The sequence below is a fragment of the Anolis carolinensis genome, chromosome 1 (assembly GCF_035594765.1).
Source record: "Anolis carolinensis isolate JA03-04 chromosome 1, rAnoCar3.1.pri, whole genome shotgun sequence".
Lineage (NCBI taxonomy): Eukaryota > Metazoa > Chordata > Lepidosauria > Squamata > Dactyloidae > Anolis > Anolis carolinensis.
Window position 1 is genome coordinate 173,954,810 of NC_085841.1, and position 17,353 is coordinate 173,972,162.

Sequence of the window (17,353 nt, forward strand, 5' to 3'; positions counted from 1 at the left end):
CTGCAGGCCACATTCAATTATGTCAGGCTGCATTAGTCCCTGGTGAAGCTGTCACCTTCCAGCCTGTGAAGTGATAGCATGAAGAGGTTCCTGAAGTCTTGGCAGTTCTTGCTTGCAGTGCTGGGGAGCAAGGGAAACCACAGGGCAACGCAAAGATCAGGAGCATGCTGACTGCTGCTCTTTCCATTGTGTTCTGTCTATGGTGTCTGTGGAGGGGGACAAATGAAACACAAACACCACCAGATAAACTGAGTCTCAGGCATAAGACATGGTGCTTGGGGAACTTTCAATATTGGCAACTCTTCTTATTCCATATGGGTCTTATTCTTACCTATGAAGGGAGAAAAAATGAATGAAAAAGGAAAAGATAAACATCTTTCTTTCACTGATTCCTTGCATTTCTCTTTTCTCTGTTCATCATCAGCCTTCACCACAGAGGAATTTACTGTACATTCAGAAACAAGAAACTGTTCCAGCACAGCATCACCTTCGTTCAATGATTTCCCAGGCAATCCCTTGACACTTTTGGAGGTAGCAAGCCCTGGAGGTGTCCCAGGTTTAAGATGTATTGTTTCTCCTTTTGTTTGTTTTTGGTTTTTGAATAAATCCCATCTTAAGCGTTGACTGTGTCTCCTTTGGGTGTGGAGCTGGATGACAGCCCTTAGGGAATGGTAACAGGATACAGAAGATTTTGTTACAAAAAAATGGGTTGGTTTGTATCTGTCCTAGGGCTGTGGTGGCTGAAAGAAGGCTGTTCAATGACCTGTGTGAGATCTGTCTGAAAGCTTTACTCCCCATTGACAGGACTGTAGGTGCAGACTATTGAAGGAAGGCTAGAGAATAATCCTCAGGAAGCAGGAAAAGCTATCTTCTGTCATTCCACTCTTCCTCAGGATTTAGAGGACTATAGGAAGACGAACAATTCTTTCCTATACTCATTAGACTGTGAGAATAGACTACATATGGAGAAAATTTTGTAATAAACTTTGTACCATGGAAAAATATAGTTATTTATAAAATAAATAAAAGTATGAAGTCATATCAAAAGAAGCCCATCTTTTCACCAACACCATCATGCTCTGTTATGGGAATAGCCTCTACTTCTTTGAAAATCAACAACAGTGTATATCCTAAATGAAGCACAACATCTTAATATTCACAGATGGGATTATTTTGCAAAGGAGTTAGCATTGTGCACCCACTGCCTTGGCAAAGTTCTGAAGTCTGATATAGCATTTAGCTTTCCCAAGGATTTCTCAACTGCAACAATATCGGATATACACCAAGAGGACATTCCATTAGAGCAGTCGTTCTCAAGCTTTGGTCCTTCAGGTGTTTTGGGCTTCATCTCTGAGAAATCCCAACCATCTTACCAGCTGTTAGAAATGGTGGGAGCTGAAGACCCAAACACCCAGAAGACCAAAGCTTGAGAATCACTGCATTAGAGAGATACCTGGACAAAGTATCTGGTCACAGATCCATGGCTCAAGAGTAATTGAAATAAGACTATCTCCATTAGAGGAGCCAAATTCTCACCTGTGGAACTGTTTTCCTACAGGTTTTCCTTGTAAATGACAGATGGAAGAGGTTGCCTTTAGCATACTGATATCTGGGGAAGCAATCACCACAGCAAATCATTTTGAAGAAAAAAACCTGATTGATAAAACACTACGATACAGTTGGAAAAGCTGCATCTGTAGGCAATGGTAACTCTTTCATGCCATTTTGAACACTCAGAAAAATGACTGCCTGCAAAAAGGCGTAGTCCCATATTTGAGATATACTCAACTGTCATCCATTTGTGTTGTATTTAAAATTAAAAGTATTTTCTTATCCAACATTATGCACATTGTATATTTGAAATGATTAACTGTGAACCTCTATAATAAAACTTGGCAAGGAGAGACAGATTTGTCAAGTTGGATGGTAGAACTTTTATGTGGAATTGAGGGAGAGCAACTTTCCTTAAGAATGACTAGAGAAAAATAAAGACTCATTTATTGACTACTAATTATGCTGTAATTTGCAGCATAATTTTGTTTATGTCTGCTCTGAAGTAAGATCTACTAAGTTTAACTGAACTCATTTCCAGGCAATGAGTAAGTTGTGTCTAATTCATAAGTTTTGTATATACAAAAAGATATTAAGAAACACTGGGGAAGAGCGCCCACGCAAAAAATTTAGAATCAAAACTCACAATACTTTTCCGTTTCAATTCTGTAATGCTCAGAAGTCAGTTTCATTTTCAGCACAAGCAATGCACAGCCAAAATTCTCTTTAAATTAAGAAGAGATAGGCTGCCTTTCGGCATGAGGAGAGGGAAGCAACAGGGTGGAATGAGCTGAGTGATCTGGGAAAGAGACTGAGAGAGCACAGAATTCTGGGAAATGTAGTTTGGGAATGCAAGGAGCTCTATGACAGAGAATTCAAAAGGCCTTGCCCTTAACTACATTTCCCAGAATTCTGCTCTGCATCGCTAAATTCAAGTTCTATTGGTTGAAGACATTCAATGAGATAGCTGTTGTGACTTTTTAAAAACATTTTTGTCAAAAAAATTTAAAATTCCCCAAAATCAGTATTTCCAAAACTTGGGGGGAATGATCCCCATTAATCTTGTATCCTTGTAGAGAAAATTCAAGGAGATAGCTCTTGTAGTCTTTTTTTAAAAAATGTTTGTAAAAACTTTGAAAATTCCTCAAAATCTGTGGATGAGTGAAACATTCTGAAACCTGATGGATTTACAGTGGTAAGTATGTTCTATAATCATGCCAAGTTTCATGCCAATAGCTCTAACAATGACAGAGAAAAGAGTCCCTGAAGTTTCCCCATTGGCACAATTACTTCACAAAAAGTAACAAAAAAGTAGTTAACTTGTTATAGTGACGATACGGACCCCGTCCAATTTCACAAACACTTTAGAAATGATCTTTCTCCCACCCCCTAATTTTACAATGAGTATTGAAATGTTTTTTTCATTGATCACACAGGCTTTGTACTGCAAATCTCTTTCTGCTGGTGTTTCCAGGCAATTCGCTTTTCAGCCAGTCTGATTTTTTCTGGCTTTGGACTTTATTGACAAGCAAGTACCAGTCTTTTGATATTATTACAAGCACAGACACACAAACAAGCTGCTGGGCCTGTGCTACTGACTGGAGAAGAAGTCATTCTTCTCATTAGACTGGAGTTGGGAGTAGTAAGATTTTTTTTTGTTCCGTTGCAGAGCAAGGGAAGAAAAAGAGAGCCTGAAACATGAGGAGAATAGAGGCTGGGGAGAAAGAGAGGTAAGAACTCAGATATTTCAGTGGCTAAGGCAGGTAAGAGTACTATGGACCAGTGGACTGCAAATACAGTAGAGTCTCACTTATCCAACATAAACGGGCCGGCAGAACGTTGGATAAGCAAATATGTTGGATAATAAGGAGAGATTAAGAAAAAGCCTATTAAACATCAAAATAGGTTATGATTTTACAAATTAAGCACCAAAACATCATGTTATACAACAAATTTGAAAGAAAAAGTAGTTCATTACACATTAATGCTATGTAGTAATTACTGTATTTACGAATTTAGCACCAAAATATCACAATGCATTGAAAACATTGACCACAAAAATGCGTTGGATAATCCAGAACATTGGATAAGTGAGTGTTGGATAAGTGAGACTGTACTGTATAGGTGGTGGTGAAGAAGCATCAAATGGCTGGGATATGAGAGACTTTGGGACTGGTGTACAAGAAGGGGGAGCAAGGTTGGTTGCAGCTGCTTGGGAAGGTCACAAGACGTGGCTCTGTGGATGCCTGCGGTCACTTTTATGGCATCTAGCATGGGCCTTAGATCCAGGATTGGCATTCAGAACCAGCTAAGGAAATGAATGTATACAAATTAGTTTTCATGATCCATGTCCACAGATTCTGCATTCATTGATTCAACTATTCATGACTTGAAAATATTTTTAAACCCAAAAGGCAACCTTGATTTTGCTATTTTATATATAAGAGACTATATTTTACTTCTCCGTTGTATACCATGAGGCACGGGCCCCTTCCACACAAATGAATAAATCCCCACATTATCTGCTTTGAACTGGACTATATGGCAGTGTGGACTCAGCAGATATTGTGGGATTTTCTGCCTTGATATTCTGGGTTATATGACTGTCTTTCATGAATTACAAAAGTTTCTGGAACCAAACACTAACAGATAACAAGGGCCCACTGTGTGTTTCTTCTTCAGTCTCTAGTTTGATTCAGTTTATTCTAGATAAGGTTACATAATTTGGCAACACCAAAAGATATTGAGGGTATGAGCAGGAGAAGGACTGCTGAATTCCCTGGTTTAAAACTCATTCATTCCATTCATCCTTTTTATTTTTTCCTAAGGTGAAGTGGCAAACCACCAACTGAACACATTAAAAAAGAAATACCAATTCTTCTTCTCATTAGTTTTGTGCCAATGCAACATTTTGCATCCTCACTTTATTATAGGCTTTACACAAATTAGAAATTGCATTTGCAAATACAAATTCATTTGGCCAGAGTAAATTGATAATGCATTTTAAAACCTCTCATAGTGGTCCAAACATCTTAACCAATGTATATGTTGCCTAACAACAACAACAACAACAACAACAACAACAACAACAACAACAACAGCCCTTATCAAATCTGTTATTTAACCCACTGCCTCCAGTTTTTGAATACGCTCACTGTGCCTTGTTGAATTGCTTTTATTCGATTTCATTGGATGTTTGCTTTTACATGTTATAAGTTAAATGTACCTATGTTGATGTATTTTATTGTGTATTACTGGGCTTGGTCCCCTTGTGAGCTGCCCAAAGTCCCTTCGGGGAGATGGGGTGGGATACAACAATAAAGAAGTTGTTGTTGTATGTTGTTATCTTTCCATACCATAGCAAACATGTTTATGCTACTAATTTTAATGAAGAAATTGTATTTAATTGTATTCACTGTATGCACAAGCCCCCTGAATATAAATACATTTAATTTTCTCAGCCCTTCTTTTAGTAATTTAACCTGCCTTCCTTTTAATCATTACTAAAGTCTATAAGAGATCAAGCATGGATCAAATTCAAGGAAAGTTCTCCTCCATGGAAACTTAATAGGTGACTCAATGACAAATTTTCTATGAACAAATGTGGCTAAGAAAACCCTGTAGTGTGGTTGTCATAAGTAGTTGGTAACTTGGAGGTACACAATAATAATAATAATAATAATAATAATAACAACAACAACAACAACAACAACAAAGGCTACATACTTCAGCAAACCATTGTTATTTTGTGTGTGTGTGCGTGTGTGTGTGTCAGGAGCAACTTGAGAAAGTGCAAGTTGCTTCTGGTATGAGAGAATTGGCCATCTGCAAGGAGGTTGCCCAGAGGACTCCCAGATGTTTTGACCATTCTTGTGGGAGGCTTCTCCAATGTCCCCGCAAGGAGCTGGAGCTGATAGAGGGAGCCCGTCCGCACTTTCCCTGGATTGGATTCGAACCAGCAACCTTCAGGTCAGCAACCCAACCGTCAAGTCATCAGTCCTGACAGCACAAGGGTTTCACCTACTGTGCCACCAGGGGCTCCTCATTGATGTAAATGTATACCACTGTCCAAAATAAGCTGTAACTACAAAAAGGTCTGAATCCAACCCTTTATTTATTTCATTGATGGATGAGAAACAAGGGTACAGTCCATCCCCAAGATTGTACATTGGTCTGTGTGTCTACAGAAGGATATGTGCAGGGTTTTGTAAAGTTATCAAATACAGTACCACGTCTTCCCATTGGCAAATGCATAACACAGTTTACTAGGTACAGTAGCTCCATGTATCTCTCTAATCTCACTTGGCAAGTTACCCAGGTTCATAGCTTCAGCTTTCTTTGAGATTATGGTAGCTGCTTTTCTATGACTACCTCTTGGACAGATGGTAGAGCATTTTAATGAACAAGCGACATAAGTAGGCTATTCAAACATTAGGATCTGATATATAGATGAGAGAATGTCTAAAAAGGATCAAATGAGTCAGATTAGGGGTGAAGGGACTCCATGGTGACCATGTGATGCATGGGGTCTATTTACTATAATGCAGAATAAGATTGCTTAATGCAGCCTTGTCCCACATTTAAAAAGAGTTAGGGGTTACTTTAGAGCAGAGCTTTCCATATTGTGTGTTGGGACACACTAGTGTGTCACCTGTAGTCCACAGGTGTGTCACAGTGAAAAAAGCTCACTGCCACCTCCACAACCAAAGGCTGCCTGGCAGGAAAACACAGTCAAAGCCCTCCCGACAGATGGCCATCCAGCCTCAGTTCAAAAACATCCAGAGATGGAGACTCCACTGGACCCCAGGCAGTCTATACTTCACTAGAGTTTGAAGGGCCTCCCAAAGGATACTCAGTCCAACCCCTTCTACTATTAAAGAAGACACAGTCAAAGCCCTCCCGACAGATGGCCATCCAGGCTCAGTTCAAAAACATCCAGGAATGGAAACTCCACTGGACCCCAGGCAGTCTATATTTCATTAGAGTTTGAAAGGGCCCCCAAAGGATACCCAGTCCAACCCCTTCTGCTATTAAGGAAAACACAGTCAAAGTCCTCCTGACAGATGTTCATCCACCCTCAGTTCAAAAACATCCAAAGATAGAAACTCCATTGGAGCCCGGGCAGTCTATACTTCACTAGAGGTGCAAACGACCCCCAAATGGCATCCAGTCCAATCCCTTTTGCTATTAAGAAAGACACAGTCAAAGCCCTCCCAGCAGATGGCCATCCAACCTCTGTTTAAAAACCTCCAGAGAGATTCAATCACTTATTATAATTTGCACAGTTTGTAGATTAAGTCACTACAGAAGTGGAGTGCTGGTGCTGTTCAAATGTAGGTACTGCTATAACTGTTATAATTTGCACAGTTTGTAGATTAAGTTGAAGCAATTGCCACTAAAATGGTAAGTTTCTAATTAAGACAAGAACATCTGTTGACGATGATGTTTGTGATGAACCAAATGGAGCGGCTATACGAGAAACTGAACAAAAATCAACTGTAGTATATTAGTGTAAAGAAAAAAAATTCAAACCTCATTTATACAATAAAGATTATGCTAGATGAAACTTAAATATTATATGTGTTACATGAAACTCTTCTAAGGGGTTGGTGTAACCTCCAGCTTACTGGTAAAACAAAAGGGTGCATGTCTTAAAAGTGTATCACCAACATGAAACGTTTGGAAAGCTCTGTTCTAGAGCTTCCCTGAAGGAGATGAGAGACACATGCACCAAGCAATGACCAGTGCTATTTTTGTGCCCGCTGGGTCTCGTAAAGTACAGAACAACAGGTGCAAGGTAAGGATGGTGGTCCAGCAGCTCCAAACAAGTTTGAGTGCTATGGGCCATGGAAACACTATCCAGCCATTGGGCAAGCTTAGGGCCATGCAGTGCAGACACTATGCAGACTCTGAGCCAGCTTAGGCCTCTTCCACACAGCTGCTTTGAAGTGAAATATATAGCAGTGTGGACTCAGACAACCCAGTTCAAAGCAGATATTGTGGGATGTTCTGCCTTGACATTCTGGGTTATACGGCTGTGTGGAAGGGCCCTTAGTGACCCTGAACTAGAGTACTCAATTCCAACTCAGCATTGCTATTTCTGGCATGTGTAGATGGATCTTATTAAAAGCACTTCATTATCTTTTTAGGACTGTTTTGATATTGGTGTATTATTATCATAAAGGATTAAGAGACAATATTAAACCTGGTCTTTCTTCCTGCTAATGAGGGGGATCTTTATTTTATTGTATTCTAAGGAAGCTCATTCTATTTTAAAGGAAACTATCTAAATGATGTTTGGGTCGTATGTACATGTATGTAAGTATAATTGCTTGACTGATTTAATTTTGCTCTCACCAGTTGATAGGCCTATGCTTATACAAAAAAGAACAGTGAAACGGAGCAGCAGACAAAAATTTCCATCAAGTTTTATGAGAACACTAGACAAGCATTGGTTTGTTGTAATGACAGATTATTTTGCAATTAATAGTCGTGTTGCAAAGACATTCACTATCTGGAAGCATAAATGTAAGAGGCAAAAAGAAGTTGAATAACTAAATGTATTAGAAAAAAAATATTCAAATAGTGATCAATTTTAAAGCAGTTTTTCAGAAACAAAAAAGCTCACCCCTTTAACATTTTGCTTTTACCTTTCAAATAGGTTGAAGCAAATGATGGATTATGGCACTTAATAAACTGCTATTCCAATTTTTAAATTTTCTTACTCCTTTTAAATGTTTATCTTGATTCATCGTAACCACTGTAATACAAATATTATTGCGGTAATATATACAGGAATACAAACCAGATTATCCTTTGAAAGTGACAATTCTGGAAGGAAATAGGCTTTTTAAAAATAGAGTCAAAAGTTAGATTGTTGCCTCTTGTTTAACGTGTGGTCCCTCTAGTGGCATTTCAGAAGCAATACTGGCAAAACCCCCTTCAAAAATGCCTGAATCCTGAGACAGTTTCATTTAATATCAACAATTCCAAAAGGTTGTATGGCAAAAAAAATTCCAAAGCATATCGAACAAGATGATTGGGAAAATTACATATAACAAATAAAATATTTTCATGGAAATGAGTGAGCAGAAACAGAACAAACACATGATGGCACAGGCACAGTTGTTATGAAGATAAGATGTCCGGTACCGTAAATGTATAACCTTTGATTTGCTAAGTTTATCTTGGGTCACATTTTACATCTGAAAATGTGTATGACAAATGTATGAAATATATTTATAATTTTGTATCTGCTTTGAGCTCACTTCTTTTCTCCTCTGCACATTGTCCTTTTCCAGCCTCTTTAATCTGTGTCATTGCTTTCAGTACTCATTCTGCCCTCTAACATTTTCTCATGTTTTGTCCTTGCAAGTCACACAAACAAACCAAGTCCAAATCACCTTTCTTTCCTTTCTTCTTCATCGTTATTTGTTGTTACTTGCTTACCATTCCCAGGCTGTCTCAAAAAAGATTCTGTGCCGGCATGCCATTGATTTTTTGGGTGTTTTTCAGCTTAATTGTGTTTGTGCTTGCAGAGAAAAGGAAGGAAGGAAAACTAACCCCAAAATGACCATTTGGGTTGCCGCATCGCACATACATACAGACAGGCGCACACCCCAACAGGTTTTATGCAAGTGGCTGCAGCTTGTTCTACAGGGATCTCTGTCAAGTTCTCTTTTTATGCATTTAATGTTCTTCCCCAGAGATAGCCTAAGGGTGCTTTTGCTAAACAATTAATGTAAGGTCTCTCCCGGGAATCTAATGGGTATTTAGGCATAAGTTCACTTCCAGTGAATTGTATAATGCGATATTTCGAGATTAAGGTATAAGGTGAGATTCTTGAAAGGTGAAGGGTGTTGTTTCTCTTCACTCCAAAAATAATCATATAAATAAAAATCATCTGTCCAGCTCACTTCCGTGGTGCCATACTGTGAACAGTGATATCAAACAGGGTAGAAATTGTCGACAATGTTGCGAGGCAGTTTGTTCAGCAATTCCGTTGCGTCCCTGCAATAGCCACCTATTCTAATACAATGTATAAGTCACAATCTATTACAGAATAAACTTTACTGTGATGATTGATATGGAAGCTGCTCACAATGGATGCTGTATTGCTGCTGCAGATACATGTATTATGTTAATAAAAATGATACTAACATACGAAACTGTCACCAGGCAGCTGATGTGTGAAGACTCACAGAAAAGTAAAACGAAGTGGTGTTTTAAAGATAAATCTGTATTTTCACTTCCCATTCCTTTCTATAGTCATCATGGGTAGGAAAAAACTCCCGACTTGTCTTGTCTTCACTCTCATCATTACAACCATCACAATGCTCAATAATTTAGTGACTGTTGTTCACATTATTCTATCATTTTTTACATTTTTGAAAAGAACCTCTTTGTGATTCAGTGTTTATTTTGTTTTGTTATTTTAATGGGACATTTGCAGTAGCTGTCAAATGAATAAACAACATGAATCCGAAGTTATGTTATGGAGCTACAGGAAATCTGCACATGTAAGTATATGAAATATTTTTCAGGTGGGATAGTGTCCCTCCCATTTTCAACTCAGATGCTTTGTGCAGAAGTACAGTTAAATATCAATGATTTCAATTATTTCTATATACACTTGTTCAAAATTACAGTCTTCCTCTTCTCTGTTATTCTGCACATAGGTACATACATATATATCTATTAGACATATTGTAATACCTCACTGAAATATAGATTAGGAAATTATGTGTGAAGGATATGGAAATATAAATACTCGGACATAAATAATATTTAGCTTGCTTCAATGTTACTTATTATTTGCAAATTAGTTTTACAAAAATGTGTAAAGTCTGAGCAAGTAAATACTAAATAGCAAAGAGTAAATTAACAAAGATTCAATCATGATGCCTCTAACTTCTTGCTTTTCTCTGCTAGAATTTCCAAAAGTAGATGAATTCAGTACTGATAAAATACCCACCAGCCATAATTTGTCTATACAGTATGTGTTCATGTATAGGTTTCTTTCCAAAATCTGAAAACTGATGGTAAAGGGATGTGTTGCTTGTTCAGAAATTGCTCTTTCTCTATCAAGTGTATATGGAAGGTATGCAAAGGGAGTATCCCTTGACCCTTTTGTCTTCTTTCTATGTCCGTACAGTCATACGTGCTTCAAAATGCTTTAAAGAATTTGGGTTAAATGGAGAAAGAGTGGGGTCAGTGAGCCCTATCCCCCCCCCCCTCCCAATGCACTCTGTATATGCAGGAAGGAGAACATATAGTAAAATGATCTTATTGTTTTCTCCTGGAAATAGACTTAATTAGAACTAAAGATATGTCCACCATTAAACAAAGAATCAAAGAAAGGAAAGCTGTTGCATTTGTGTTTTCCTCAACATTTGTTTCTTTTTGTAAGAACAAAGTTATAGCTGCAATGTCCACTATGACTGTTGTGTAATAAATTCACTTCTTTGAAGTGTAAGTAACTAGAATTACTTTTATTGAGGAGACATATGTCCTTGCTACATAGATCTGTTTTGAACTACAGATTTGTAGCTTTCATATATGTGCATGTGCATGTGTGTGTAAATAAAAGTTAACTATTGTAACTACTTTTCAATAATGAGAAAATTAAGAATTTTATAACATGTAACTATTGTTGGAACTTTGAATTGTAACAAATTACTTTTTAGAGTAACTGCTCAAGCTCTGGTGCCTTGCTTTTGTTCAGTACTTAGAATCTTCTGTCGTTTAGACTGTTTGCATGGTCATAAATGAAATGATCTAGCCAAAAAAGTTTTTTTTAATGTAACTATATCTATTGGGGGAGATACACAGTACTCTGTGTGTTTATTCAGATGGAATCTCACTGCTTTTGCTTTGTCTTAACCATCAGACAACAATACAGAAGATTTTACTTTCGAAATTAATAGGAATATCTCTTATTCTGTCTCAGAAAAACTAAAAACCTTAGACATAATGACTTGACAGTGATCACATCACTCTGTGAAAGCCATAAAACTTATTTCTGAATAAACATATTTAAGGCTTATGTTTCACTATTTACAGCTGATGAGTTCCTTTTAAATAAAAGTTAAGGCCCTTTATTAATTCAAAGCAAATATTAGCCAAATTTAAATTCTCTAAATCCTCTAAATTTTAGTGGGACAAATTAAAGCATCTATCAGAGAACTAATACTTGCTATAATTCAGCTGAATTTTGGCTCAACTTAAAAATAGCCTCTTCTAAATTGTCATCTAAATTCATATGGGAGTTTGGGGGTCACTTTTATCGAGCAAGATATTTTCTAGACAGATTGCAGGGAATCTGTCTCATATATGATTAAATGCAGCCATTGTTTTATATAAGCATTTCCAAGTCTTATTGCGTACTCCAAATGACACATCTGGAGGCCTTGTAATTACGGAGAATGCTGCCGTGTTTTCCGAGAGAGGGTCTTTTCTTTGTAGATATTGGGCCAATAATCATAAAAATATGTGCTGCACTATAAGACAACATGCTGCCCATGTTTAATATGAAAGGGCACTGAATTGAAATTAAACACATCACAATATGATCTGAAAGACCAACTCTACTGAGATTGAGATTCTACTGAATAATAGCTTTCAGACATAATACAGACACAAATCCAGTTTTGCCAGCAAAGTTTTCACACCATCAGGAAGCTGTAGTCAAGCATACCTTGCTGCTGACTTAAGTATTTGCTTGTTTACATTATATCTCACTTCTTCTTCAAGGTGGAATTCAGCCTCTCAAAAGCGCAACACAATTTAAAAACTGTTCACAGAAAAGTTAAAACACAATTACAGTCGACTCGCCATATTTGCAGGTTTGAGTTTTGCAGATTTGATTATTTGTGGATTTGATAAAAATGTTATCTTTAGTAGAAGTTGATCATAGAGTCAAATGGGAGGACCTACAGAGTCCCAAGCATAATGCAGTTCTAGGAATCGCTAGGTCCTCCGGTGTCAGCAGAAGTTGAACATAGAATTGTGCTAGAGAACCTAGAGATTCTTAGAGACTCTCAGGTAAATAAAAACATGTTATTTATGCATGATTTTTCACTTTCACAGGGGTGCTGTGCCTCCTACTCCAGTAAATGAGGAGGCACAGTAAACAAATCACAGTTAAAATTAGTATTAAAAACAAGTTTGAAAGAGGATTAAATAACAGTTAAAATATAATGAATTAAAAACACTACACTACACATTAAAAGCTTCATTGGCCATTTGCACTAATATCAAAAGTTTCCTTAAGCAGGAAAAAAAAAAACGCGGATGGGGCTGGGGGACTGGATCTCCAGGGATGGGAGTTCCATTATTCAGGACCCTCCATCAAGGCCTCAACCACACTGCCATATAATGCAGTTTCAGAATGCAGATTCACTGCATTGAACTTGATTATATGCCAGCGTAGGCTTTTATAAGCCATTTCAATGCAGTTTAATCAGTAGTATATGGAGGTGTAGATGGGGCCCAAGAAGGCTATATCTCATAACCTCACCAGACATGCCTGGGATCATGGTGAGACCAAGAGACAGCCTTTCAGTGCAGATTTTAAGTCCCATCTACACTGCCATATAATGAAATTTCAAAATGTAGATTAACTACATTGAACTGATTTATATAACAATGTAGGGCCCTCCCACGTAGTCATATAACCCAGAATATCAAGGCAGAAAATCCCACAATATCTGATTTGAACGGAGTTATCTGAGTTCACACTGCCATATATTTGAGTTCAAAGCAGATAATTTGGAATATTATTCATGTGTGGAAGGGGCTGTAGACTCACATAATCCAGTTCAATGCACTCAGTCTGCATTATATGGAGGTATAGATGGGACCTTAGAGCTCCAGCATGTTCATATATGAGGTATTTTTTAAATACCTCTGTACGTTTTATGCTGGCATTTTAAATTTTATAATCTCAGTTCTCAGATGTGATTTTTAAAATGTAATATTACAAAGATATTCTGAAATTGTTAGTACACCTTTGGGTCCTTCCAGACATGCCTTGGAAGCTGATCCCAGGTTTTCTGCTTTAAACTGAATTATATGAGTCCGCACTGCCAGATAATCTGGGATAAACAGAAAACCTGGGATTATATCCTGGGATATAGGGTCTGTCTGGAAGGGCCCTCAGATAACTTCTAATGAGAATCAGTGGTCACAACCCACTTTTTAAAAAATGTATGAAGACCGAGCACATATCTATAATAGTACACGTAATGTATCACTTCTTGGTTTATGATTCCCTCATGGATTTCATTGGGGGGTTTTGAGCAAGGATTGTTCAGAGGTGGTTTTGCAAGTTCCTTCCTTTAAGAAATAGCCTACAGCACCTGGGATTTACTGGTGATCTCTCTTTCAAACAAATGACAAAGCTCCAAACTATAAGAAATTAGTACAAACCACTACCACAGTCTTTCAAATCTTCTATCTGGCATATTTACAATTTCCAGTTATAAATCACTATGTCAAAACTCAAGTCCAGTGTTGAAGTCAAATCTACAGTGTAGAAAACAAATGATCAGATTTCTACAGCAAACTCATTTTTCTATATCTTCTTTCTGATCAAATGGTAAAGATAGTTTTTAAGACAAGAAATAGACCAACCTCTAGCAAGCCAATCCTTAATTAGAAACCTTATACAGTTTTCCAAAACTAAATTTATAGTGGCCAGTGGAGAAAGAATTTACAATTTACCCCTGAACTATTTCCACACATCACAGTAATTCATCTTTCAAAACAACAGATGGCTAAATTTGTATGAATTGTAGTTCTGAAAAGAAGATAATGCTCTGTTTTTTCCTTCCATTGCAACAAATAGAAATATTATGGCATTATAGCTGAAGCTCTGGGCAGATACTGGAATGGAATTTTTTGGAAACATTTACTTGCAATAGGTACCTTATTCTGCTAAGTAAACCTATTCGGGTACCTGGGTTTTTGTTTTAAAAGTTTTGAGAATGAAACAATTGAGATAGCAGTGCGAGTGATAATAGCAAATGTGAGTGAAAGTTCATTTTCAAGGTTACAGTATAGTTATAATGGTGTCAAAGAAGCAGGATTTGATAGCAGATGTAATATTTATCTAAGTTAAAGCCAGAATTTGGAAAGTTACCTCCTCATTTCTTATAAATTACTGGAACAGCAATTTTAATTGATGGAGTAGAGATGAAGTCTGATTCCTTACAAAATACTGGTCTCTGGTACAAAATCATCAACTGATTGGCTATCACCAACACAAAGGAGAATCATAGTAACAGAAGCATATAATGGAAGGGACCATATGGCTTATCTAGTCTAATCCTTACCATGAAGAAATATCATACTACTCTGTTTAAAGGCCTCCAAAATGGAGAAGTCAACCACGTTCTGTGGCAATCTATTCCACTGCAAACAGGTCTCACAGTCAAGAAGTATTTCCTAATGTTTAGGTAGAATCTTTTTTCTATTAATTTGGGTCCATTACTTGGTGTTCCAGTCTCTGAAGTAGCAAAAAACAAGCTCACTCCATCTCTCCCATGACATTGCTTCAGATGTTTTAAAATGGCTATCCTATCACCTCTGTCTTCTCTTATACAAGCTAAACATATACAGTCCCTTCAAAGATTCCTCATAAGATGTGATTTACAGATCTTTGATCATCTTAGTTGCCCTCCTTTGGATATGGGTTCCAGATTCTTGATATCCTTCTTAATCTATGGTGTCCAGAACTGGATACACGGTTGCTCTAGTTGAGATTTGATCAAAGCAAAAATAGACTGGCACAGATATTTTGCCCAATCAGGATACTATAAATTTGATTTAAAAAAAAAAAAATCCAGCATGTATCACATGCCTTTTGATACAAGATTTTAAATGCAAAAATACCAGTGCATATTTTCTGCAAACCATGTCTTCAACCATGTGCCTGTTTGTGTGCAATTTCCCAGCTCTAGGACTGCTTGTGTTTCTGTTTATATGAAGCTAATTATCTTTATCCATTCCAGCCGGGCTTCTAGCCAGAGGTGTATGCAGCAATTCCATTTGTCAAGCTTGTCATTTGTTTTTTTCCCATTAGGCAGAGATTACATGTAATGCATGAGGAGGTCTTAGATGAGCTTTCTTGGAAAAGGGGGAAACTACAGTCCCTGTAACTAACATCAGTTGACCAGAAAAGAAAGAGGAAGTGAGGAGAAAACAGGAAGTGGAGGCTGTGGGTCAGATGAAAGAGACTACAGTTCACACTGCAGGTGGAGGTGTTGTTATAAACAAGGATTACTGTTCTAAACAAGGATTACTGTTATGCCAAGCAACCAGGAGGCTTTGGAAAGATCATTTAGATGTTCAGATTGAGTTTAGTTTACCAAACCTTTATGGGGCTAGCTATTTCCCTCTCATAATAGTCACAGCATTTCCCCCTGATGTTTCACCTGCATTTTTGGCTGGCATCTTCAGAGGATCTGACGGTAATAAAGCAAGTGGAGTATATACCTGTGGAGTGTCCAGGGCAGGAGAAAGAGACAATGTTTATTAACCAAATGTGAAGGGTGCAATAAGCAAACCTGATTTGAAAGTGTTTGGGATCTATCCATCAGCATGTGAGTAACTGAGAAAACTGCATAGTATACTTGATTAATATTAATTGTCTATATTTGAGAGGTTTAAGAACATAATATTATTTTTGTATGAATAAAACAGAAAAATGATATTGGCTTAACATAATATGGATAACACAATTTATGAGAGTATTTTCTATAGATGCAAGCAAAATATCCAGTAGAATCTTCCCCAAGTGCTGGTGCATTCTCCATAACTCTGAAGCACACATAATTGCTGCATAGATAACCATTAATTTAGGGCATATATTCATCCTGAAACTGTTATAATATTTACCTTCTCATTATTAATAGTCTTGCTGAACTCTGGCACATAAAAAGATCTGGGGTGATACAATTTTCACACATTTCCTACAATCTACAACACCACAAAACTGCTCACGAGGAAAAGAAGAGGAAGAACAGCCACCAATGGATGGTGAAGCAACAGCTCCCCCTGTGGCCGGAATCGTGAAGCTGGAAAGATGTTAAAAAATGCCTCTGTATCTGTCTAAAAACTGAATGTTGTTTGTCTATTTGCATTGAATGTTTGCCATATATGTGTTCATTGTAATCTGCCCTGAGTCCCCTTCGGGGTGAGAAGGGCGGAATATAAATACTGTAAATAAATAAATAAATAAATATTGAAGTGTAGACTGACACTGGCCAAAACATCATTTTGGTGCCTCAGAGTCTGGTGGACCTGTTTCTGGGTATATTTGACCAGCTGATTCCAAAAATGGTACCAGTTTCCTTCTATCTGCTGTACTGTCTGAGATACAGAACACATGACATATACCAGTCTCCATGTGCTCGCCCATAGAAAACCATAATCAGATCTAAGAAACTAAAATTGAAGTCATTTATCCAATGCAATTTTCTGAATCAACCAAATAACTCCAGGGACAGGTCTGAAAACCAAGAATGGCAAAGTTGTACAATTGAATGTGCTACCAAAAGTGCACAGCAGAGGAAGAGGAATACACAATATGCAACGGCACTGTGTGCACAGTTCTGCTCTCACATCCCTAAATTGAATGGATACATTGCATATTAGATAATATAATAATAAAATATAATAATAAAACTTTATTTGTATTCTGTCCAAGGGGACTCAGAGAGAAAAATGTCTGGCAACTTTCATAAGGATATTTCTTCATGCATAAGATACTATCAAGTTTCTGGCAAAGACTGCTACCTTC

At 37.4% G+C, this 17,353-nt stretch overlaps 1 long non-coding RNA gene across 2 annotated transcripts; it reads left to right on the forward strand.

Moving 5' to 3' along the window:
• The first annotated feature begins 224 nt into the window (after positions 1 to 224).
• On the forward strand, positions 225 to 16,805 carry LOC134293030 (uncharacterized). Of its 2 annotated transcripts, XR_010000098.1 has the most exons (4): positions 225 to 556; positions 3,221 to 3,281; positions 10,004 to 10,070; positions 16,467 to 16,805. It is a non-coding gene; the product is annotated as an uncharacterized LOC134293030 (long non-coding RNA). The 2 variants fall into 2 exon arrangements; XR_010000099.1 differs by lacking the exon at positions 225 to 556 and having other exon boundaries at positions 3,150 to 3,281.
• The last annotated feature ends 548 nt before the right edge of the window (positions 16,806 to 17,353 follow it).